We start from the raw sequence: 25,337 nt of genomic DNA, 5'->3' as shown, positions 1-25,337 counted from the left end.
GCAGCCCGCGGGGGGGCCTGGCCGCGGGCCGTCCGTGTGCGTGGGAGAGAGAGCTCAGAGCAAACCGTGGCTTGAAGAAAACATAAACCCGTCAGCCTTGAGTCACAGTTTTTCAGGTTAAGTCCGGGGAGCAAGCCGCGGCGAGGGAGTGATACCCGTGTGGGACCTTTCAACTCGGTGCTGTGGACGAGCCCCCTTTCAACCGCTCAGTTGCTTTAAAATTCTCTTCTTTTGCTCGTGATGTCTCAGGTCAGGGAAACGGACCTGAAGGCAGAGCTCCCCACCCTGCAGCCAGCGCCAGCCTCCTCGGCCACGCCAGCGTGGCAGCCCCACTCTGGGGGACGTTTGGGAGCCCTCACTGAAAGGCTCTTCCCAGCCACGGTCATCTTTTCAGTAGGATCATGCGACTGCCCAGAGATCAGGTCGTCACGCGTCCGTAACTTTAGCACACCGAGACTTAAGCACGCCAAGTTTTCTTTGTCATTTGAAATTAACAGCGATAGATAGAAAACTTTGTATAGGCTTTGTCCATACCATACCCTGCGGTGCACAACTGCAGGCAGCTCTTTCATGAGCCATTTAAGACAATGCAGCGTAACCCTGACAATTATGCTTTATCAGCAATAATTCATCCAGTCTGGCTTTAAGCACAGTCTGGCTTTAAGCACAAACTTTTTTTTCTAACCTCTACTGCCCAAGAGTAGGTGCAGGGTATATCCTATCTCTGAAGCTAAGCATGGTTTTACTGAGACTTTTTGATGATGGTTCCCTGAGGGGGGGGGGGGGGGGGAGTAAAAATATGCAATATCTATACAACAATATAAGTATATAAATGTCTAAGTCTGGTGGCCAACACGCAGTGACTTTTTCTGTACAGTTCATTTAGGTAATGGAATGCGCAAAAGGAAATAGCTGGTGTCAATATGCTCATGGACTACCCTTTACAGACATAGGTTCACCTGGGTTAAATAATTAGACTTTTCTCACACCCGAAAAAGAATTTCCCTGGTTTTGATGAAACATAAAGGAGAAAAGCTGCTGTAAAAACAAACAAACTTTTAAAATGTACTTAGTACTTTATAGTTAGTTAGTGTGCAACACTTTTTATCCCATGAAAATGTGCGGTCAGGAAGGAGAATGTTTCTGTGGAAACTTGTCTGTTAAAGAGGTGGGGCCCTGTAAATTTTTTAAAGCAGTTCTATTTTCTAAAATTATTTTTGAAAGGGTAGGAGGTAGAGAGATGATCATAAAAGCACTTTTGACCTTGACTGAATTGGTTGGACTTTTATTACATAAAATTTGCAAGTATTACTGGGCCTTTCCTCTAGAGAAGTCAGTGGTTGAGTACTGGCTTAGCATAAACAAAAAGCTGTAATGAGACCGGTAATAGCTTCCTAAATAAGGAAAGCTACATGAAAAAAGTACCTAAGTTTTTTTGCTACATGAGTGTCTGTACAAGAAGAGGGGTTTTTTCTGTGTCTTTACAGTGTCCAGCTCAGTGGGAAACTGATCTAATATTGGCATCTTAAGCAACACACACATATATATGCAATACAAATGAACAATACAATATAAACCAGCAACAATAATATCAGTAATTTGTTGCTGTTGTTACTACGGAGAACACTGCGCTCTCTAAATAGTCAGTACACCATGCCAATTTTAAAATTAATGGGTAAACAGAATGATGAGAGGAGGTGAAGAAAACTTAAACACATCTTCTTAAATACCGTGAATTGAATACCTTGCACAGAAGACAGAAAATGGGGATGGCAAATGCTGTTGGAGAGTCTTCCACACATTTGGGGGCTGCCCAAGTTTGTTAACTGAAGCCCTAAAGTAGCTATACTGCTAGACAAGACATTTCATAAGACCTAGCTTGGATAGCATGTTTCAGAAACCAGCTATCCACAGTCAACTGTCAAAATAAAGAACTTTTGTACTCTGCGGGTAGTAAGCTTCTGGGTCTTACAGCCATGGGAGGCAGTGGAAGCAGACAGTATGAGCAAGCTCAATAAGTGGTACGAGAAATTCTTAAACAATAGGTATAAAACTGGATTCTAATAGGATGAGGTGGGGATATGCCCTTCAGCATCCTTACTCCTAGAGTTACGGAGCTGTAGCAGTTTGAGGGGAGTGGACTGCAGAAACTGGCCAGGCTTTCACTTGCCTAAATAGCTTTTCCTTTTGCCATTGGAAACATAACATTGAGCAAGAGCAGTTGAAGCATCTTATTGATTAGAATTGTTTTACTGGAATCCCACTGCTTCATGAAGCCTCAAAACTACAGAAAAAGTTCTTATTGTAGACATAGCTTGTTCATGGGAAAAGAATCAACTACGTAAGTCTGATACCACCATTCTGAGAATGTGATCAGAAGGTACACTGTTTGTCTTAAGTGACCTGTGTACTCAGATGATGGTGGTGATGGTTGATCATCTCTGTAACTTCCATCAGTTTCCAGTTGTCGCTTCTGAGACTTTTTTTTGGTATTCAAAGATGATCTTGCCATGCGGGTCTAGCTGAATGCAAGCAGAAGATAAAAGATTGTTATCACATATACAATGACACCAGTCCATAAGTTTATGATATGAGTAGTTATTAAGGATAAATATTTATATGAACAATACTTATATTCCTACTGCATGTTTACTAAGATTTAATTTAGATTTGCTAAAGGGGGTATTGATTTGGAAGCAGTGAATGTTTATACAATTCATGACATCTATGAGCTGAGTTTTATTAGATTTTAAACAGATGAAGAAAGAGTACAGTCCTGAAGATTCATACTACTCGTGAATCAAAGGCCATCTCATCTAAAGCATAAGTGCAGAGGCTTCACACACTAATCTTAAAATTAGAAGATATGTGCTATTACAGGTATGGATATAAAAGGGGCTGCACTGCACAAAGCCTGATCGGTACTGATACAACACACACACACACACACACACCCTACACACACACACACACACACACCTTTCATACAGCAGCAGAGAGAAAAATGACACAGAAAGGACAAATTAATATGGGAGAGCAGGTGTCCTACCCTCAGTACATGCTTTTTTCAACTTAAATAATCATAACCTACTCTATTTGGTATCATATTCTCAAATCAGGGACACATTAATTTGGTCATAGTGATGTAATGGAAATACTTGGCAATGTCCAAACACTGATAGTTTACCAGTTACCCCCACAGCTGCTATCAAGTAATGGCCATTAGTTGAAATACAAAGAATTGAGATTTTTTACTGAGAGGGTGTTCCTAACCGATATATGGTGGCCTGGGTATATATTCCATATACTATATGGTAGATTTTTATCCAAGGTCAGGTCCTGTGTCAAAGCTTTGTGCAAACCTACTGAAATGACTTCAGGAAGTTCAATTGTGAAGAGAATCTGGAGGTTTCCTCCAAGGAACTTATGGTAAGAGCAGAATAAAATTATGCAAAACACCTTATTTTTGAGACACAAGTAAATACATAAAAATCCACCAGTCTTTATTTTCTGCCCTCAATATATATAGCTGAGAGATAGGGTAAAAGAGCAGGGTGAGAGAAATTATCAAAGGTGAAGAACAGCTGCCATATGACGAAGAACCATGCAGACTGGGACTCTTCAGGCTGGTTATGGAATCGGTGCCTGAGGTTTCCTGATGTGGTTTGTCACATCATGTGTAGCTCTGCTGTAAAACAGGGCTGACTACAGAGAAGGAAGCTCCTCTGAGGTCTGCTGTAATATGAAGACACCACCTCTGGCTCAGGAAGGTCTGAAATAGGAACTTCCAAACTGGCAGAGGATGGCAAAGTATTCTTCATTCTTCTGCTTCATTCCTCTCCTTTTCCTCTTTGCCACATGTCTACATGCACTGTTAGTCACCGAAGGGCAGGTATAGGGCCACGGAGACCTTTGCTCTGACTTCATACAGCTGTTCTTCTATTCCTTACAAGCATGCTAAGGGCAATGTGTAAAAAAGGGGGAGGAGTGCAGTTTCCGTACTTCAGATTAACTTCTTTCTCTGTGGGTCAGAGAGGTGGCTCCCCTTGATCTTCTTGCAGGCTTCTAGACCTCTCAGTGTGTGCCCTTAGACATGATTCTACCCCTGCCCCAGGGGAAGGAAGGGTGCACAGCTAGCAGCAGGTAGCCCAGTTTCCCTTGTTTTCTCCATGGCTTGTCAAGTTTTTTAGTTACACAGGTGGGTATCTTCTTCAAGATTACCTAAACCTTTATAGTTTTTGAGGTCTTCTCAGACTTCATGTGTCCTTGTGATTCAGGCTCTATCTTAAAAATCTTTTTGGCCAGGTGGGATCCATGTGCTTGTCGTAACTTCCAAAATACATACTTCAGGCTGACTCTTGTCATTGTTTTTTTTCTTTTCTCACTTGCTCTTACTTTAACATCCACCTTTGCCTTACTCTGGAAATAGTACTCATTGTACTATTGCTACTACAAGCAGGCAGTAATACAAAATTGACCAGAAAATAAAGCAAAAGAATAAATACATCTGTTTTTCCAGTTTGTTGGAAACCTCTTTTATAGAATGAATCATAGAATGGTTTGGGTTGGAAGGGACCTTAAAGATCATCTAGTTCCAATATCTAATTCCAGTATCTTGGTCTCCATCTTCTCACTTTCCCAGGAAACTAAACTTTCTGAAGTATTTTCCCTACTGGGCTTAGCCTTTCCTTCTCATCACATCTTCGCAAGGGCTGGTACACTGCTGGAGTTTGAATGACAAAATCCTAACCATATATTTTGTGATCTAGATTCAGGATTTAAGGTGTTAGAAACTAGGGATGAATATGCTTGTCTCTTGAAGCCAAAGGTACTTTAGAGTAATGCAGAGATCAATAATAAAAATTTTATACTAATTTAGTAAAAGGCAAACCTACAGAGAATTTTTTATAGCATATATTTTAATGTTATAGAAACTATTAGATGCAACTTCACAATGTGTATAAGTAAGAATCAAATTATTGAAAGCTAGACTAGACTTAGTCCCAGGATACACCAGTTGGACCAAGATTTAAGTACATCAAAGTCCAGTTTGCTGTCGATGCATTATTAATGGAAAATATCTCTTCCCATTTAAGCTGTTTCTCCTTAGTACAGGTTCCATGAGTGTTCAGCTCCCCACAGGAAGGGAGAATAATTTCCTTGTGGAATGGCAAGCTGTCTGCTGTTGTTTGATCTTAATGTTTTAATGAACTGCAGATCCAAATCCTGCGTTAGGCCATGACCAGGAACCCGAAACATGTACGCTGGGTTTGTGTAGACTCTCACTATATAGCCATAAGGATCTTCTAGCCAAAAGGAGAATTCACAGCTGCTAGGTTGCTTCTGACTGAGAAAAAAAAGGTGAGTCCTGTAAATAAATGCATAGAAAGCGAAAAATGAAATAGGGCTAGAGGGAACAAACTGTTTCTCAATTTACACACAGTATATTTTCAAAGCTATAACCACTTTGACAGGCCTGTGTTGGCACTTAGAAGGATCTGCTTTTGGCCTGGTATTCACCTCTCTGCTTGGAGGTGAGGTTGGCAAAAGGATGAAAGGTCTTTGTCTCCTTCCAATCCCAGAAGTGCCTGAAGCTAGTTTTCTTCCCACTGCTGGTTACAATGGATGCTTGGAGCCTACAGTGTTACCCTTGTGTTTACTTGGGTGCTTATGGTCCTAATAAGCTTTGTAGACCCAAGCCCATCTCTCCTGTAGCCTTCTTCTAATACTAAAATTTGGGAAGGATTAAAGGTTTCACAATACCTTTGGGAGGTCTCTGGCCATCAATTGTAATACTGGCAGAAGTAGAAGGGAGAAATTTACAAGGGAATAGAGCAGACTATATCAAACAATAAAATCACATAAAAGTCTCAACGGCACAGAAAGTTATGTTAATGTTCCAAAGTGTCAATAAAATTGTAGGTCTGGATGCAGCTGCTAGAAATGGAAGACTTGTTCTTTTCTGGGTAGATTCACAAACTGCCAATTAATTTATAGCCAAGGAAGTAATTATCAATGGTATAAGCAGTAAACAAGTTCCAAAAATATTCCATACTCAAAGACAAGGTTTTCTTAACTGTCCACATACCTGTCCAGAAAACACAAACGGCCAATATGATTAAGGACTGTTTACTGGCTGAATGAAACAAAACAAATGCTGGAGTTCACAGGAGCTCAGCAAATGCTTTCCTGTGAATTTGATGTTTCACAATCAGTGTGAAGTTGTTAACTTATATGTACAATTAATGAAACAAACATCATTTACTCTGTGTTTATCGAGCAATCTATAAGAATTAATGTAGTAGTGTTACCGTAACCATGATAAACTAAGGATATTGATGATAAATATTTTTAAGTAGAAGTAATGTTTTTCATCAAGTCAGCTAATACTGTTGTGAAAAGTAGACAAGCTTATGGACACTGAAGCTTCTCCAAGTCTGAAACAGATGCAGCAAACTTCAAATCCAAGTACAAATTGTGAACAATTGCTCTGAGTTGAATCAGAGATGTTTCAAGTACCGAAGAGAAAAAACATACAAAGACAGGAGTAGCCATACTAGGTCCATCAAATTCAATATCATGCTTCTGATCATAAGTGGTTAGAACAAAATATTTGGGCAAGTCTTCAGTCTCCCATCTTCAGCTGCCAGCTCTTTCAGAGTCATAGGTGAGTTGGGGATGATGGATAAAGTGCACTGGAAACCCAAACATAACTGTAATCCCAAGCAGAGGAAATACAGTCACTTGTTTCAAGATGTTTTTAAAAACTCTTGCTCTGAGGTTGTGAGAGGAAAGAGATGAATTGTGATGGCACTTATGTAGTGCTCTCCATGACTTTGAGACAACAAGGCGCAACAATCACAAGTTGCAGCAAGGGAAAATCTAATTGGGCAATGGAAAATTTCTTCTCTGTGAGGGTGGTTAAGCACTGGGATGTACTTCCTGGACAACCTGTGGGATCCGCCTCCATGGAGATTTTCAAAACATGATGGGACAAGGCCTTGGACATCCTCTTTTAATTTTTCAGTTAGACTGGCTTGAAGCAGGAGGTTGAACTAGATGACTTCCAGAAATCCTTTCCAACCTGATTTTTCCATACTGTGATTTTGTACTTATTCTTCTTCCTGTAACTTCCGTAATTCTGACAGTTTACTCCATCCCTAGAACAGTAAAGTCCTCACCAGAGCTTTGCTAAAAGGCAGTTTTCCTTTATGCTTCTCTGTTGTGTGTTATAGTCCTCAGTCTTTAACTGGAATTACCTGCTGATAATCAAAATTTTAGTTTTACAAGCTTAAGAGTTTTATATTGTCAGCATGTAAGAGCACTGCAGAAGTTACCTCTAGGAAACTGAGGGGGTTGCCAGTTCATAAGAGAGGCAACTGAGAAATAGTGAGAAGTAATAGCTTGAGATTATGAAATAATGTTATTACCTGATTGTGTCTACTAATATTATCAGCAATGGAATAGCTAATTTCTCTGATACTTAAATTGGCTTTAGAGTTAAAATACCAAGAGTAATGGAGACCATTCATTCCCAACACTGGAGCCTTCAGTTAGCTGTTAATGTCCTTAAAGTCTGTCTTGAAATCCTGAAGCCCAGAAATACATTTCTTTTTTTTAAATGCAAGCTGAGATCTGAAACAATAATTCTGTGATGCTATGTGGATTCCTTATATATGGACTATTCACGATTATCCCTAACAAAACTGCAAGTCAAGCAAAGCAAATACTGTGAGATTGTACCGGTTATTATTGGACCATCTAATGCTGGAGAGAAATTTTATGTCAAATGTTTACAAACAAGCAAGCTGAAAAGTTTCTGCGCTTTATCAATAACTTTGACATGTCTGCAAGAGATTGTGTTGTGCATCAAACCTTGAAATAATTTAACACTTTGAGTCCTCTGTGATATTTGATGGTTAATCTGAAATAGTCAAGTTCCTGAACACTATCTTGGGAAAAACATACTCATAAATTCAAATGTTTGTGCATTCTCTCCATACCTTTCAGCCATGTCGATTGGAAAATTGTTAACCCATGTGATAAAGACCTAGAGGTGGATTTGAGTTATCATCTCACATTTACCAGTTATGAGACATCACGTGCTTGCAGTTTGTTTTGATCAAACAAATAAATTAACATTTAAAAGGCAATCCCAATCTGATTAGGATTTACAAATTTAGTAATTAGTAAAATAATAAGGGTGGTTCAACTCAGGACCAAAAAATACAGAATAAGGAGTAATTCAGTAAAAATGGCTGGGTTATGAACATGGAAATTTGCAGTTGCCCTTGCCAGGGATTAAACTTGTTTTAAAATGGAATCATTTCTACAGAAAAAAAGAAAAGTGTTTTGAAGCTAGACAATGTCTGAAGTTCAGTCATGCTGAACTATAAATGTGTGGCCAACTAGAATGAGGCGGACTATCGTAGAAATGTAAGACAGAATAAAAACCTTCTCCAAATGAAGTAAATCCTATCCTTTCAATTTTTATCAAAGCCTAACAACTTATACAGTGAAGTAGCCAGAAGTATTTCAGCTCTAACAAGGGACTTTGATGACTAACACAGGACCTCAGGCGCCTGTGTGAAAATTGCTCATCAAATAAGCCCTTCTCAACTGTTACTTAAACTGATTCCGCAGGGTCTTATTTTAAAGCTCCAGGGTGCCTGTCGCTCTGTGCCTGCATATACACAGATCTTGGCCCCTCTGGGCACCTTCACACCTAACTCTTAAACTTGATCAACATCGAGAAGCTTTGAATTCCTCCTCTTGCATCCCACGTGATGCTCTAATCAAAAGGGTTTTAGGGATGTAGGTCCTCTGTTGGCTTTGATCCTCTCCGCTGTATTTCAGTTTTCATTTACTGTGATTTGCAGTGAAATGAAAGAAAATGGTTCAATTTTAATTTCCTTTAGTCAGCTTTAATTCAGGCCCATAATAAACATCACAAATCTCAGCGGAGACACGAGCAGAGTGCATCATAGGAGACTGGTGCATAGACTGCAGTGAGTAAGTCTTCCGGTGACCTCAGAAAAGTACAGTGTCAATGACCTTCTACATCATAAACCAGCATGCAACATGTCCACACCCACAGGAAGAACAACAAATACAAGGTTATGTCCAGTTGTTATTACGCATATCCTAGCAGTAGGAAGCAATAAAAGGATAGTGGAGTTGGAAGACAATCACCACCACTTACATTTTGATCAATGGCCTCCAAACTGGCAGTAACATTAGGCATTTAACAGCTGTATTATTCATAGAAGAAACAGGTTTTTTGTGAAGGAGGGTCATAATGAATCATGGTCTGAATTTGGGAAACTACTCCCTATGTCTAAAAGTAACACAGAGTGAGAGACAAAAGGAAGAGTGAGAAATGTCAATACAAGTAATTGCAGATGCGATAAGAACAAAAGTGTTCCTTCAGGGCTATTTTATAGGCAAATCACTTAATAGCCTCCTGTGTAATCTCCCTTATCCCCTTACCTGAATGTGCACATCCATACTTTTGTAACATACCTTCTTAGCAATGTAGTTTTCACTGTCAGAAATCTGATTGTTTCCTTGTCATCATTCAGTTTCCTGATAACGCCTGGTATTCCTGAAAAAAAATAAATTTTCATTCTCCTTTCCCCTGTGGGTTTATCCATTATTTCTCTAAGGCATTCCTCCACAGCCTAATAAACTGAAAAAAATGCACATAGCACTGAGGCTCTGTACCTTGTATATAAGTTTTGATTTGATTTAATTTCAGATTGGGCATTGCCAAAAGCCAGGTACAACAAACATCAGTAATGTTTATGGTAAGAAGTGCTTGAGTGACTATGTGTTTGACTAAATTCTTTTTACTCCATTGCCAGACAGAAAACAGTACAGTGGAGATGGAGATCATGTTGCCGACTGAGATACAGGAGTTACCCCGTCCCTATATCTCAATATAGGGAAGAAGCCTTGACCGAGTTCTGAAAATGCTTGGCTGTAAGGGTGAACTTGGCCTTTGAGACTAAATATGAAGACAGGGTGAAAGGAGATACATATGAGTTTTAATGCTGTGTAGTGTAAAATTAAAGTTCTAATTCAGTGTTATAATTCATAACAACTACTGGAATCTATGCAAGAACATTCTGAACATGTATTAGCCAGAGTGCTGAGAAATGTGTAGGGACAACTGGCGACTTTGAGGAGAGCTGCCACAGTGGAACGGAGTAGATTAGTCCAATGGATTACTGGCATCATAGTAAATGGAAATACAGCTCAAAATACAAATAATCCATACAGAGCTTAAAATATTTATGGTGGAGCTTAAATTATTCAGATCAGCAAATTTAACATAAAAATGAGGTGCATTGCATATGTGTTGAAAAGGAAGGATAAAAAAAGGAAATCATGTGATAGTGATGGTTTATTTCATAGGAAAAACAAATCAATTTATTCATAGAACTAAATGAACACATTTGTCCAGAATATGCTGGTGCTCGTAATTGGAATACAGTTCTTCTTCAAATTAACATTAGTTATTAAAAAGAGAAACAAAGATTGTAATGCAGGAAAGATTGTAGTGAATTAAGGTTAATATTTTTCGTGTGTTTGTTTACACCGGACAGCTTTATAGTTCAGATATTCTACCCTGATTATAATGGAATTTGTGTGATATTAAGTGACATTTAGTGCTAGTAAACATACTTAAGTATGAGTGCATATGTTTGCATTAAATACTCTTAAATACACTGAAAACCATATTGCAATCAATACAGATTTTGTTGCTTACCCTTCACCATTTTATCCATCACTCCAAGTTTTGGCTAAGCCTTGCCAATAGTGTATGAAACACCGGTTACAGTTCACTCTGTTCCTTTTCCCTCACAAGGAAAGTTGTTTACATTTTATACTGCTTAGGTTTGTAGGATTTCTTCCAGGAAGAGTTGGGGGATTTAAAAAACAAACAAACAAAGCAAACAAACAAAAACCTGGCATGTTTTTACTGCAAAATTTAAGACTGGAGAGACATGCTTTGCATCTGAAATGCAAATTGCTAAACATGCAATGGTTATAATCTTCTGTACAAAATAATATTGCGCTTCTTGGAATAACCTACAAAAAATTCCTTCTCTTGGAGACTCACTTTACTCTTAGACAGAAAGTTGGACTGTTGTGCACATAAATTTGTTAGAGCATTGTACTGAACAACAAATTTCATTTACAGCTTTTTGATACCAATTGGATTTTTTTTTGAATTTTTGTTATTTTAAAAAAAGTCAGAAGTCTATTATTCCATTAATTTAATTGATTCCACCTACTTCATGCATTATGTAATTTAAAGTACTGCTAAACTTCCCAATAAGATTTCAGTAACAATAATGAAAACAATAAATTATTTTATTGTAATATAAAAATACTTACAAAGGAATCAGAAATACATGGTAAAGATAAAAAGGACAATCAAACTAATTTTAATGACATTGTATATGAAAAGCAGAACTTTAAAACTTTTAAACTGCTTAACTAGTTTATGCAATAAACTCTTTATGTAATTAAAATAGAGTTGCCTACAGGGAGAAACCATATGAAAACAGTGATGAGAATTGCGAAGTCAGGTGCATAAAATGTGAGGAATATAAGAATAAAGGCTTCCTGTGCAAATTTAATTCTGCCCTTTTTATGTACACACATTATCAGGCAGCTTTTAATTACGTGATTGTGTAGGTATTGTTTTTTCCCTCTTTGGGAAATCCTGCCTTATTCAATAAAGGCGTAGTTACTCCATATTTCTTCTTCATTCAATATTTAATATCAGATCTTACTCAACATTCAACAGGGAGATCCTGCATCAAATGTAAAATTATCTAGTATCTTCATGGATGATTGTGCTGTGCTGTCACCATAGCATGTAAGTGCTTCATAAAATTAGCTAATCTATTGTTCCCTACAAAATTAAGTGCCACTATTATCCTCATTTCATAACTAAGAAATTGAGACACACAAAGATTAAGGTCAGAATTGTCAAAAGCATCACCTAATTTTGGATGCCCAACATGAGATGTCTCACGCTTCATTTTCAAACCACGTAATACTTTTATCACACTTTTTATCTTCAAAGCACAGCTTTAATCAACTTGAAGGCAGTCGACTTTAAGAACAGTATTGTAGCTGTGGCTCAGACTGGAGAGACTGAGATTGGATCTTTAGTGAATGGATTTATAGCTCTGGCTCTGAGAGATGAGGTACCGAGTGTCACAAATATACCTCGCCAAAAGAGAAAAATGGTGTTCTTCGGTTCTGTCCTAGGCCTTGGAAGAGAGTGTGCTCTGATAGTTTTGTGCACAGATTTGTTTGTATGGAGTGAATTGTAGAGATGCTAAACTAGTGCCACTTGAGTTGGATGTCCACGTACATCCTAGGAAATACAGGCACAGTTCCTGTGCTATCAGATCAGTGGTATCTTTATATCAACATGGACATATCTCTAGTAACAAGCCCCAATTTTCAGATGGATGAATTGGCATAGTACCTTAATGGCAATTGTTACCTTGTTTTGGAACCAGCCCGCTTGCCTCACTGTGCTAACAGGGTAGGCTGTCCATAGAAGAATCTGTGCCTGTTTTCCCTAATCATGACTGATGCCACTCCATTGCACCTCTTTTCTCCCAGCAGTGTGTTTGTAGTCCTGCCTCCTAGTTTTACATCAGTCCCAGAACTCACGCCTCTACCATTACAGGTCATCAGAGTCCTGTAAAGTTTATCTTCTCTTGGTGTGCCTTACTGTGGTTCTGGTCTCAGTTTTCCATTAATGCTCAGTGGCTTCTGGCTCATGTGGAACAACCAAGTCCATCTCCTGTGCCCTCTCCACTTTCTCCCTCTTTCATCCCTTCCTGCCCGTTCCTTCTAGTTCTAATTCCAAATCCTTCTGATAGCTGTTCTGAAAGAGCCCATGTGCTTCTACTCACAACTCTTTCTACTTGACCTTCCAGCTGGCCAGCTGACGTGTTGATTTGGTTTCATCCCTTTGCTGCAGCCTCCTCAGAGCTACTGCATTGTGATGAAGCACAGGGAGGTGTCTTTCTCCAGTAAGCAGTGGAAGAACAGAGATGGGAAGGTAAGAAATGATCAACAAAAGAGATATCTAAGGTCAGAGATTCCAACCAACCAGTTAACATTTGACAAAGTTGGAAGCAACTGAAATTAGAGTCTTCCCAGGGGAGATGCTTGTTAGCAATGTCTGTATCGAGAGCTATTTATGAGACCTCTAAGGAAGACTTCAGAATCACACAAGTGTTTGAATGGCTAACTCGACCATGATGTCCCACACGTCTTTTACTTGCGTTGTTGAAAGTACCAGCAGTGAGAATAGAAACTGTGCATAGGATAGATAACAGAGCAACCCAGGCAGGCTGCAAACTAACCCTGAAATGATGTTTGAAAATTCTGGTTTCCATTAATCAAACCCAAGGTCTTTTATTTTTTTATTAATTAATCTTTAGAGTAATTTTCTTACAACTCTTATTTTTTACTGGATATGCATGCCATGTAAGGCTCTTACATATCTCCTATGTAAGACTCCATCTTATGCAATAATGTCAGTTCCTTTCTAAAGGTCTCATGCTTTAAGTTTTTCTGTCATACTGTGCAGGCTGTCAGGGCAAGATTAGCACATTTCTGACTGACCAGCCAGGCTGCTCATGCAGGGAAACAGAGCACATGGAAGGCTTTTTCCCCAGAAAAGCATTAATATGCATTCCTTTTCCCTCCCCAGAAACCAATTTTCATGAAATTCACAGCAATTTAATAAAGCATTACCTGCAGGTTTGTGTGCAGTTGGCCAATGGACTAATAGTACTGTAGAGGTGGAGGGGGGATGAGGACACCAGATGGACTGACACAAAAATGAAAGACAGACCAATCCTTAAATAAAATAGACACTTGGAATTAAAACTGGATTACTAAATGAAATAAAAGCTTTTAATGAAATTTGGTTTTCAGTTATTATGACTAAACTACCCACTTTTAAGAAACTAATGCCCAAAGTCTAGGATATGTAGAAGATACTGTGTTTGCAGTAGTAAAGTGTAGTCATACTAAGGAATGGGAAATTTGCTAATGAAAGGGGAAAAAGCCAAGAAGATGTCTTAATCCTTTTTCTAACTTGAAGCAGTGTATCAGGAAATTCCTGCTAAGAATTCCCTGCTAAGGTAAATGGAGAATCCTTTCTGAATAAATTAGTATGGAGCTTAATAACAATGCATATGTTTTAATGCTTTTTTGGCCTTTAATGTAAACCAAAGTAACTGATCTGAAATAAGATGATGTGTTGATAACTACTGTCCCAACTTGCATCTAGTCTAAACTTAAATTGAGATAGACATCCTTAATTAGCTTAGCACCTGAACAGTCTCAATGATTTTGAGGTGTGAACACCTTAGTGCTATGAAAGACTTTGTATAAAGCCCTTTGTCTTCTTACTATGGTGCTTTAAAAAAAATTTGTTTCATGACCTTCAGGTGTTACGAGTTTTTCTTTCCTTTATTTGCCTTACTGTTCTTTGTCTTAGAATTCTGGGCTTTCCTTCACTAGTAACCATATTAAATCTGTGTCTGCTATTCTTACATCTTACTATTCCATATATTTTATGTACATTTTTAAAGATATTTTAGATGGATGAACATGCATTTTTTTCCCTTTTTTATTTCACTTACATGTATTTTCCATCAAATTTTAAAGATATTTAGCATGCCTACTGTCAACTTCAACTTTTCTTATGATTTCTCATTCCTTCTATCCTTGAAACACAGCATTATATTCCTACATATAATAATCCTCTTTTCATTTCTTCCTTCTCCAAAATACCATTGACTACTTGGTGCTGTTGATTGTCCAGGACAGGGGCTGTGCTGGAGCAGCAGGAAGGACTTTTTTACCTTCTCTCAAGGATTGCTCTTCTCTGAATCCATCCCTATATCTTTCTTTGGAGTTTTCCTTTGTTTTTCCTTGTGTGAAAAGCTGTCACTATTGCATGGTGTTTGGGAAAGATTAAACTAGTTCTTCTTTGCCTCTTTCCATGTCTCAAATTAAGATCCATGCTCCTAAATTGGATTAATAATAGAGTAGCTTCAATGTGCCCTGAAGTTAACTGCTGTGTTTGTTTGACCTAATGTAGGCCATGCAAGGTTGGTTCCTGTCCCTGCCTCCCTGTGTTCCTGCACGCAGATGTGTAGGAGGGAAGGTAGGACAATCCATAAGGAAGCTGAGAGTGGCACTTTTTCCACTAATATCCTGTGTTATCCTTCCTTTTATACATTTCTAAATAATGAGTTGCTTGCTAAGCTTACATGATAACATGCAATCAGCCTTTAGTGCACTCCTCCACAGTCTTATGGGATTGGTTTTATCATTGCTATTATTCAGCATGAAGGTAAACCCACTCTAAGAACTGATAAGAAACAGTGATATTATTAGCAATCTAGTGCTCATATCTGACTCGTTGCACAATAGGGGTGTGGGTTTTTTTCTCTGCCGCTGCTAAGGACTTGGCCAAGCTTGGTCCCAGCTTTAGTTCAGTGTCCACTGCAGGAAGGGTTAATAAAAGGAAATGTCATACTATGTATGACAGAACTATTTCTTGTACCTTGTTTAAAACACCTGGAGAATTTTGTGTGTTTAGTGATTGCTCCCTATAGAATCTTTTACAGCCATCAGAGCTACCTTGATGATTTGCCAAGGACAGAAACACTAATTGTGTCCAGGATATTGACAGATAGGACATGCTGGAACTTGGAGTTCATTTCTGAAATACCAAGTTGTTGGAACTTAGCATCGGTCTGTTCTTAACCATTTTGCCTAAGAATGGTAGTTGGTAAACAAGGCAGAACTTGGAAAAATGTTTATGGCCACTGGAAGCACCTCTGTGCAGGGGATTGTTCTCAGTCCTGGAGATCTGGACTGATTATTGCAATCCAAGCCTCTTGACAGGGCTTTAGTAAAATGACAAGGATTTTATTTCCATGTGAATGATTCCCTCTCTATGTCAGCTACTTTAAATTCCTGCAGCTGAGTCTGTTCTCTGAGATATAATATACTGTGTCACAAGTTTACGTAATTAAAATAAGCCTGTGCAGATAGATCTATAGATGTACAATTCCATTGCATTCTTAATGTGGTGGCAGAAAGCTTATTTTGCCTCTAACTGCATATTTATTCAAAGATCTGTTTGTGATGATTTTGAAGTGTTGAATTGCTGATTAGTTGTTACTTTGAAAATATAATATTTGGAGATCAATTGATTGCTGTGACCTTTTTGTTTTCTCAATTCTTACAAGGTCACAAGGAAATAAAGACAATATTACCCGCCCAAACAAGATGAACATTCTTGTTGATTTCAAATGAAGTCAACATGAATAAGGGCTGTTCTTAAGAGCAGAGATTTGTGAAACTTTGTTCTAATTGACTATGATGACATAGTAATGAACAGGCCCTAGAATTCAATCAAATGCTGTATGGAATTTAATGTAGATATTCACCGTATGTTATCATCTGCCTTCCTGCAACTGGCATCAAGCCAAAATTAAAAACATTAATCTGACTAAATCAGTGCATCGTGTCTTGTGGCTGCTTGCCCGTTTATCCTCTGCAGTGTGATTGTGTACCCCTGTGTGACCCAGGACAAGTCTGTCTTGTTCAGGGATGTGGTAATGCATGGGTGGTATTAAGGATGGTGAAATCACAGCCTCACTTGTTCCCTGGGTTGTGCTGTCTTGTGTAAATACTGAGTAGGCTTAAATTTTCCTTTTGCCCAATATTGCAGACATAAGAAACAAGCTTAATTTAAACTGGAAGAAACATCTTCAAAGTAGCAGCATGTCTGAGCTCAAGGATATTAACCAAAGCGTAAAGGATTTACCAAAGCGTAAAGGATTTCAAGGGCAAATTGTACAAAGGCTGTTAAATGTTTTGGGGAGTTTAGAACCATTTTTACAAGTGCTGATAAAAGTGATAAAAAGTGCAGTTTGCTGACACTTCGATACGATCTGAGAAGTCATACTGTTTTAGATACAATAGATGAGTGAGATTTCATATATCTACAGATGCCAGTAGGTGACCTAGCCAATGACAATGTGAGACTAAAAGACACTGTGTTTCAGTTTTAGACTGGCAGTAACCTACATGGCTTTCAGTGCTTGTATTAGGCTGAAATTGTGTTTGGTTGTTGCTTATCCATTTAGAAATAAGTTCATTCTGCAAGTGAAATTTGTGTGAAGTAAAGGACAGGGAAAGAATACTTCTGGCAGACAGGGTGTCTCCCAGTTCAAGCTGCTGTTTGATAGAATTATATAAGGTTGGCACAAGCAGCTATTGGCATAACTTTTCTCTGAAATCAGAAAACAACTAGCTACTATTTTCCTTGAGCTCTGAAATAAGTATTCATGCTTTCTAAGATTTGCACTTTCAGTAGTATGAAATAAGCTAGAAAAAAAATCTCTACTAAATATTTTTTAGGCAAAGAATGCGATTGACCACAAACCCATAATTTTTAATATTAAAGGTCAAGGAGGAGGTTCTGCGTTCATCGAAGTCACAGAGACAGAGGGTTACATGTAATAAGGTTTCTATAAACCATGATGGCAAAAGACTGACAATGTAAATATGTTTATTCAGGATTGTGTAATTTAATTCACTGATCAAACCAAGGTAGTAATTGACTTGGAATACTGGCTGAGGTCTAGTGATAACTATTAGTCTGAGCATCAATATCAGATCAATCCCACTGCAGTCAGGGAATCGTAATATAATGTATTGCTTTGCTTTGGTTTTTTTTCCCATTAAGTAGGGATTTGCTTTTTCAAATTTCAGTCTAGTGCCTATGAAATGGCCTTATGCTTCCTCCGCTTCTTATTTTTCCGTGAAGCTTAACTGCTGTTTATGAGGCTGCAGTCTCAGGAGTGCCTGTTGCTGTTGGACTGAGAACATCACTGGTTACTTCACCAAGCTCATGGGCATGTTCCTGAATCATTTTTATTTCTTCTAAAGGTAGACCTAAACTGCACTCTCTGGAGGCTGGCTGCAGGCTCAAAAGACGTATCTCAGCTAGTTTTAAATGGATTAGATGAGTATCGGGACTCAGGTGGTACAATGTACTGCAGCAGCATGATGTTTGTTGGTTGACTTCTAAAGTATTTATTCAGCTTCCCTAGTGGATTTTGCAGCCTCACTCAGGTATGTCAGCACCATCTGCAGTCACAGCAAAACCAGCAGTGTAAATATATCACTAACCTGAAAATCTCTCCTGCAGCCACTAACATAAGGTAGACAATGGGGTAAAAATTCAAATATAAACAACAGGACCTTTACCTCGAGTAACACCGCAAAAAATAAAGAAGTATTCCTAGAGAGAAAAAATGTGTTTTCATCTATTTGGCATGTGGATAACAAAGATTAAAGACTCTCTCAGGAACTGGTACAAAATGGAGATTGGTGGTGGTAAAGTCAGTCACTAATTGCAATAAGAAATTGTTAGAAAGAAAGGAAATGTATTGGGTTGTGGGCCTTTAACATTGCAAAATGAAGAAATTCAGATAAGCTTTACGCATTACCTTTTGGTGAGCAGATAATTTTAGTTAAAAATTTCCATCAACCAACTAAACACTAAGAATTTCATAGTTTTTAGCAAGCTTCCAGGACTTTAAATTTTTAATAAGACATTGTATAAGTTCTTGTGCTCAGGAAAAGAAATTCAACTTAAACCAGACACATTAGAGCATTTTAAAGCAGCTGTATAGTAAAATATAGACAGTAATAAAGATTTAAAATGCCTTCATTGATGCTTTGAAGACCTCAGTGCCTCCAGAAACAGAGAATTCTGTTGTCTTAAAACGTTCAAATACACTGATAATAGATTTAAATTGAAAATTACTAAGTTGAAATTATCATCTGGGAACTTAGATGTAATGTAATCTATTTTAATACTTTTCCAAACAGTAAATTGTCAAATATCTATATTTACAACAATTGCTGTGGGTTTGAAAGAGGGGATAATAAGATTCTCATATGTTGTTAAAATAGAGCCTGAATGAAATAGAAATTGCATATACCAAGAGAACATGTGTTATCTGTCAACTTCTCTTTTATTTTAAATCCTCTGCATACACAATTTCTCCCCTGCCATGCGAAAGTGAACACTGTGTTACTATGGACAATGTAATTCTGTTTCTTAGACTTTTCTGCAGCTTTTAATCCACATGCTGTTCCAAATACTAACCCAGCAACATGATACTACTTGAGCAAGATGATGCAATATTAGACAAATCTTCTGACAGAGCACAGAGAAACTACAGGTAATAAACAGACAAAACACTACTTAGAGAAACCTATAAACTTCCCTCCTGAAGCATTTACATGAAACCTGTTGGACATGCAGGATGACAGTGCAGGCTGCGGTGCCAATGGTTTTAAGATGTATTTGTCATTTTCAGTGGTGTAACCACTACCACTAAAAAGATACCACAAAGCCTTCAAGAAATTATTTCCTCAAACAGAAGCAGCTGCCTGAATCTTAAATTGTGAAGACTCACTTTTGAACTTATAATAAGGAAATTTTTAGAGATGTTATATAGAAGCGCTCCCTTCCTACCTTCTAGTACCAAGCTCTTCACCCTGGTCAATCATTAGACCAATTTTGCTCTTTCAGGAACAGGCATCTCTTACTTTCTTGGAGATAATCTTATATCTGCCACATGTTTCTTCTTGGTCTCCAAGTAGATATTCTGGACATACTTAAAACTTCCAAACAAGCAGTGCGACTGTCTATGGGAGCCAATATCTGACGCAGATTAAAATACAAGCCCTTTTGCTCCTGCAGTTATCCCTCCTAATGTCTACCACTGCAGTTCTTACCTGGGCCTGTTAAACAGAATTTACCCACTATCACTTCTAAGCATGCCACAGTACTTGTGAAACTCTGGAATGTGGTGATAGGAGAGAGAACAAGTATGTGATGTTATCTCCTTTACCACTGGTGGTGGGGTAACAGAGTCGACATGCATAACGAAGGGAAGTGGCAAACTTGACAGTGCCTGTAATCAATGTGATAAGCACCTCCATATAATTGCTAGGAAAGCCCTAAAGCTTGGGAAAACATAGCAACAGTATACAGCTTTAATGTGCTTTTTAGTTTTCAGTGCCTGAAAGACACACACCAGACTAAAGACATTTTAAGCCATTTCTGTGGCAAAAAGTCTTGAAAGGAGCCGAGGGTCAGTAAGGGTGGAAAGGACTAACCATCTACCCTCATCTGATCTGTGCAGAAGAGGACCACAGTCCTCAGGAGCACTTTACTGCAAGGCGTTCCCGATGTAAACCTTTCCCAGCACTGCTTTTTTTCTCCTTTCCCCCTTCTCCACAGCACAGGCAAGCAGTGCAGCCAGCCATCCTAACCAGGCTGTGGCAAAGGCTTCAGCAAATGTTCAGCAAATATTCACAGCTCCAGCCAACAGGAAGGAGTTGCCATACTGAAAGCAGAAGAGAACACCCCTGTGTTCTCCCCACTGCACTTCACAGTAAGCATTCAGTTCCTTATCTGCTACAGAGCTGACCCACTGGTGGTCCAAGTGTTAGACTCGCCCAGCAGGACAATCTTTTTTGGTAGTGAGTCAGCAGGCCAGTGACATTGAGGATGTTGCTGTATTTGTATCGCTAGGAGAGAAGTGCAAACTAGGTCAAGTGTAACAGGATTTATTAGATTAATTAAACATGGTATGTATTGATCTGACCCATGAAATATGAGTGGGCTCAAAAGCTGACCATCTCTATTTAGACTTTATTTTCCTTATTCTAGGAGCTAGAAAATATGTATTCTAAATGAGACAGGAGTCTTTGGGGAGGAATATTACCTCTTCATGCAATCATATTCTGTAATAGACTGCATGGATACAATAGATCAGGGTAAACATTTCCAGTGCAAGATCATCCTGCTGCAAACAATACATGCACTAACAGTAAAAATGGAGGTCTCAGAGCTATAAGCATTTGGTGAAATGTCCCTAGGATTAAAAGGTGTAGATACATAGTTATTGCCATCACTCCCCCTTTCATCTATTACATCTACATGTATGTTTGTCTCTCTGCTTAGAACACTGTCTACGCCCACATGAATGTGTGCCTGTGTTAACATTCACCACACTCAGTTATTTAAGCTTTCAAATCCCTTCTCAGATTTTAGTGCACATCCACACAGCCAGTATGATGTGTTCTTGCTGAAGGCATCTTCTAGTGGTTGACTTTCCCTACACTCAAGCTCTGAAACCATCCCAAATACGATCTCAAAGCCCAATGTTACAATTTCTTTCCCATTGGTATCCTGCCACTAGTTGGCCCTCAGAGCAAGATGGGTTTGACCACCAAACCAAATGAAACAAAAAGGAAACCCTTACCCAAACATTAATATCTGCAGCCTTGAGTGTCCATGAAAGCAGTGCCTGCCAAACACTGCTCCCTGACTCGATCACTGTACTTCTTTCACCACCCAAAGATCTCACATGATGACACTTCATGTGCTATGTCACACTGGGTACCATCAGTGTGCTTTTACGTTCTTTAGTGGTAACTGGTTTCTTAGTAATAGGCATAGCACTAGACTAGAAATAAAGTGGGAAGCATTAGACGTAGAGGTCTCAACCGGTAGCTATTTGTATATCAAGCTTCAGGATGGTGTATAGCCCTACTAATAATCAATGTGATTTCTCATGGTAATAAGATCAATGTTTATATAAATCACTGCTCAAATGAGGGCTGTATCTGATTTAGACTGGAAATTAATTAGATGTGTATTTTATATGCCTTTATTTGTGAAATGGAGTGCATATCTATGGGACTATCAGGTAGTGTAAGAATGATCTGCGGGTGAAAAGAAGGTGTGGGTAGGTTTTCTAAACACCAGGGTGTGTTTTTATTTTTATAAGTGTCTGTGTAGACTTTTGCATATCTCAACACCTCACCCCTGCTTTTATCTTCCTTCTCTTGTTCTTTTTATTCTTCCCAATCCTTTAATTTTCTTGCTGCTTTTATCTGCTTTGCTTCCTTCCTTCTATCCTGACAGAACACCACTTCTGCTTTCATCTATCAGACCCTCTCCTCTCTCACTCTGCAGTCGTCTCCCAAACATGTATCTCCAAGCTAACTCGCTTCTTTATAATCCACATTAAGAATCTCACACTCTTTATTTATTTTAGCCTTTAATCCTATGTTTTGTGCTATGTTATGTCTGTGGGTTCTTTGGGACAAGGAGAACACCTTGCAGTGCAGTACTGTACACAATCTGCAACAAATACATTGGAAAAACTACAATAAAGTGTAAATTGGTCTTGCACAATTTTTTGTGTTTTAATCTGGTATTAGTCTGTTCTGTTTCATAACATATATCCTGAACTCAGGTAATTCTTTTTAAAACTAATTGTTACTAAAGAAGCTACTCAGATGTTAGCTGGTGAGCGAGACAGCTCTTTTTAATATCTGGCAAAAATACTGTATTTCTATTCAAAATAATTTTAAGCTTGCTTCTTCCTGAATTAATCTCTTAATGGCATTGTTCACAGAGAAAAAAATGGGCGTGCCCATCATGAACACAGTGTATCAGTCTCACCTATGGGAGCTAATCAGAGACAGTTTATCCAGACTTCTGTATGGCAAGAGTGACACAAAACAAATGGTTGGAAAACTATAATCTTCTGTTCGTGTGGATTTGGCAGCCTCTGGGCTATAATAATCTTCAGAATGTAATAATAAATTAACATACAGAGTTACTTTGACTTTTTTATCCTTTTTTAATATGCTCAAGTAATTGACAAGTAAAACAATTGGCATATTTTAGCAACATTTCAGATAAGTTATGCCTATCAAGTTGAGTATTAGGCAGAAATTACTTCAACTAATTTTCTGACTGGTTCTGAAAGCTAGGATCATTTTTCTGAACATGTATGCCTTACTGTCTTAATTTAGATGCTTTATATCCATCTCAGCTTAAAAATAGATGAGAAATTTTAGTTATATGGCAGAACATAGAAAAAGATTTATACATGAAGATATTGCAAGTTGCGATCAATAACTCTCTCTTCTTCAAGAAAATAAAATAAAAACCTGACAGTCTGTAGACCTACTTGAAGGACTTCTCTTGAATTTTGAATGTTTGTTTGTTTGTTTTTAAAAAAGCAATATTATCTGCCCAAATGTCACTATTTCAATGTTTTACTCAAAACATGAAAGTATTTTAAGATCTCAGCAGCTGAAATCTGACTTTTTCTTACCTCTCCGTCCCTTCCAACTTTGAGCTTTAACCTTTCAGCAGAAGTAAATTCCTGAAACAAATTTTCAACAAAAATATTTTTACAATTTTGGCCTATTTTTTTTTAACATACTTTCTTTTATTTCTCCTTAGTTGTGGTGAACAGAAACAAAGGAAAGGAATAATGTTACGAAAATCATGTTACTATACAGGCAGGTGACATAGTTGTGAATATAATTGCTGTCAGCTCAACCTGACCTTGAAATTTCTTTCCTGGGCAGACACCCCTGGTATCTCTGGGATCAGACTCATCTGGTAAAGCTTCCTTATCTCCTGTGCCAGTGTGAAAACAAAACCAAATTCTCCTTCCTTCTAATATATGATCTCTTCTACAGATGATGTGTCCTATTCTGGGAAAGACTGCAGTGGCACTGAACCTATATATGCTTTCAGACTACAAAAGGTCCTTTTCAGTCAGTAGCCACATGCTGGTTTTGCATATTCTACCCTACCTCTCTTAACCCACACAGGAAGAAATTGCACCATAGATTAGTCACTTCTCAGTCCCCAGGTCTGAATGTGGAATTCATATCTTCTTTCTCACTTCTGGCCTCAAGTAGGAAGTCTCCAGAGACCTCAGAAATCCTTAAAATGGCTGAAGAGTCCTCATCGTCCTCGTCATCTGAGGAAAGCCCTAGGCAATTGGTGTGTTTGAGGTAGGAATGCAAATGCAGAAGAAACCAAGCATGAGGAAAAAATGTTGCAGCTTGCCATGTGTTATAACAGGATGCCACAAAGCTTTGGGCAGGCTCTAATACTTTAATGAGAACTCATCTTTCATTTATGCTATATATACAATATTATTACATTCATTTAAGGCAATTTAATGTAAATACTGGTGTTTTCATAGCATACGTAGGAAGAACATGAAATTATCTCTATTTCAGAAAAAGAAAAACAATCAGGAAGAATTTGCATGACACAAACATTTATTTGCCACCAGCCATCAGCTGCTGTTGAAAGAACAGTCTACTGCTAAAAATAAGAGCTGAAGAATGGTCCGCTAGCTCTGGCTCCCGCTGGCCATTCATCTGACATTGTCTGATTCATACACTCCTACACTGTCCCTTCAAACAACCATTTGTAGCAGACTGAGCTGTATTAGGGCAGATTACACCTGTCCCCTGCACAGTATCCTTGGGGATTAGAAGTCACCTAAAGACAGTGGAATACAAGAACAGTCAAAGTTATTACTTTCCCTTTGCCACATTTTTACCTGATTCTTGAAGTCCCATACAGACCTGGTTCATACAGGGTATGGAAACACATGTGCGGCTGAGTTTCCTAGATATTCACCAACAGCATTAACCTTTTATTTTGGGGGGGCAAATACCTGGGTTTTATGTAATGATACAAGGTACCGACTCTAGTGACTATTGTAGCTTTTAAAAAGAAAGACCTCCTGTCCAGAAAACAAGCAATTGAGCAATCACACACATAACTCCGTATTAGCAAATGGATTATCAGAGGGTCAGGTTGTTCAGTCCTGCTCTCACTTGTGGTCTCAGAATGAGCAACAGATTTTGCTGATGTCTAAAATTGGTGTAAAGTAGCACAGATTAGTGCCAAAGAATGTGCAAATGGAAAGAAATTACTAGGTCATCTTGTCACCTTCCAGCAGTGTAGGACTGCTCCTTACAAGTGGTTTTATCAATTAAACCAGCATGGCTGCTTTTAAACATGCCAAGCAATGTAATTTTTTCTGCTCCTCCATAATATTTTTCAATATTTACTTTTGGCTGGATTCTTCTGGCAGAATGTCTAAATTTCCTTTTCCACCATTCCCCCCCCCCCCCCCCCCCCCCCCATTTTTCTAGGAAAAGTTGAGTATGTTTCTCCATTTTACTTTTGGATGCAAATGCAATTCATCTGTGGACAGTGAGACTGATGCCATCTTCCTTAAATGCACCTGGCCTACATCTCCCAAGTGGCTCATGCAGAATAAAACTGGAGCACAGCAGTGTATGGAGGAGGGCAGAGAGACATTTCCACACAGTAACTGTGTAAGGAC

The 25,337-nt window shown here is 38.5% G+C and overlaps 1 protein-coding gene across 1 annotated transcript in view; it reads right to left on the bottom strand.

The window, feature by feature from the left end:
• The window catches only part of FAM83B (family with sequence similarity 83 member B), an 80,371-nt gene extending 55,261 nt beyond the window's left edge, over nucleotides 1-25,110 (bottom strand). Inside the window, exons 1-3 of the mRNA XM_027787840.2 lie at nucleotides 23,289-25,110; nucleotides 9,523-9,604; nucleotides 2,404-2,522 (exon numbers count right to left, since the gene is read on the bottom strand). The gene's annotated coding sequence lies outside the window, so the exon portion shown is untranslated. The remainder of the gene's footprint in view (nucleotides 1-2,403; nucleotides 2,523-9,522; nucleotides 9,605-23,288) is intronic.
• Between the last annotated feature and the right edge of the window lie 227 nt (nucleotides 25,111-25,337).

Source organism: Falco peregrinus, chromosome 7 (genome assembly GCF_023634155.1).
Source record: "Falco peregrinus isolate bFalPer1 chromosome 7, bFalPer1.pri, whole genome shotgun sequence".
Classification (NCBI taxonomy): Eukaryota; Metazoa; Chordata; class Aves; order Falconiformes; family Falconidae; genus Falco; species Falco peregrinus.
This window is presented reverse-complemented; position numbering and strand designations above follow the sequence as displayed.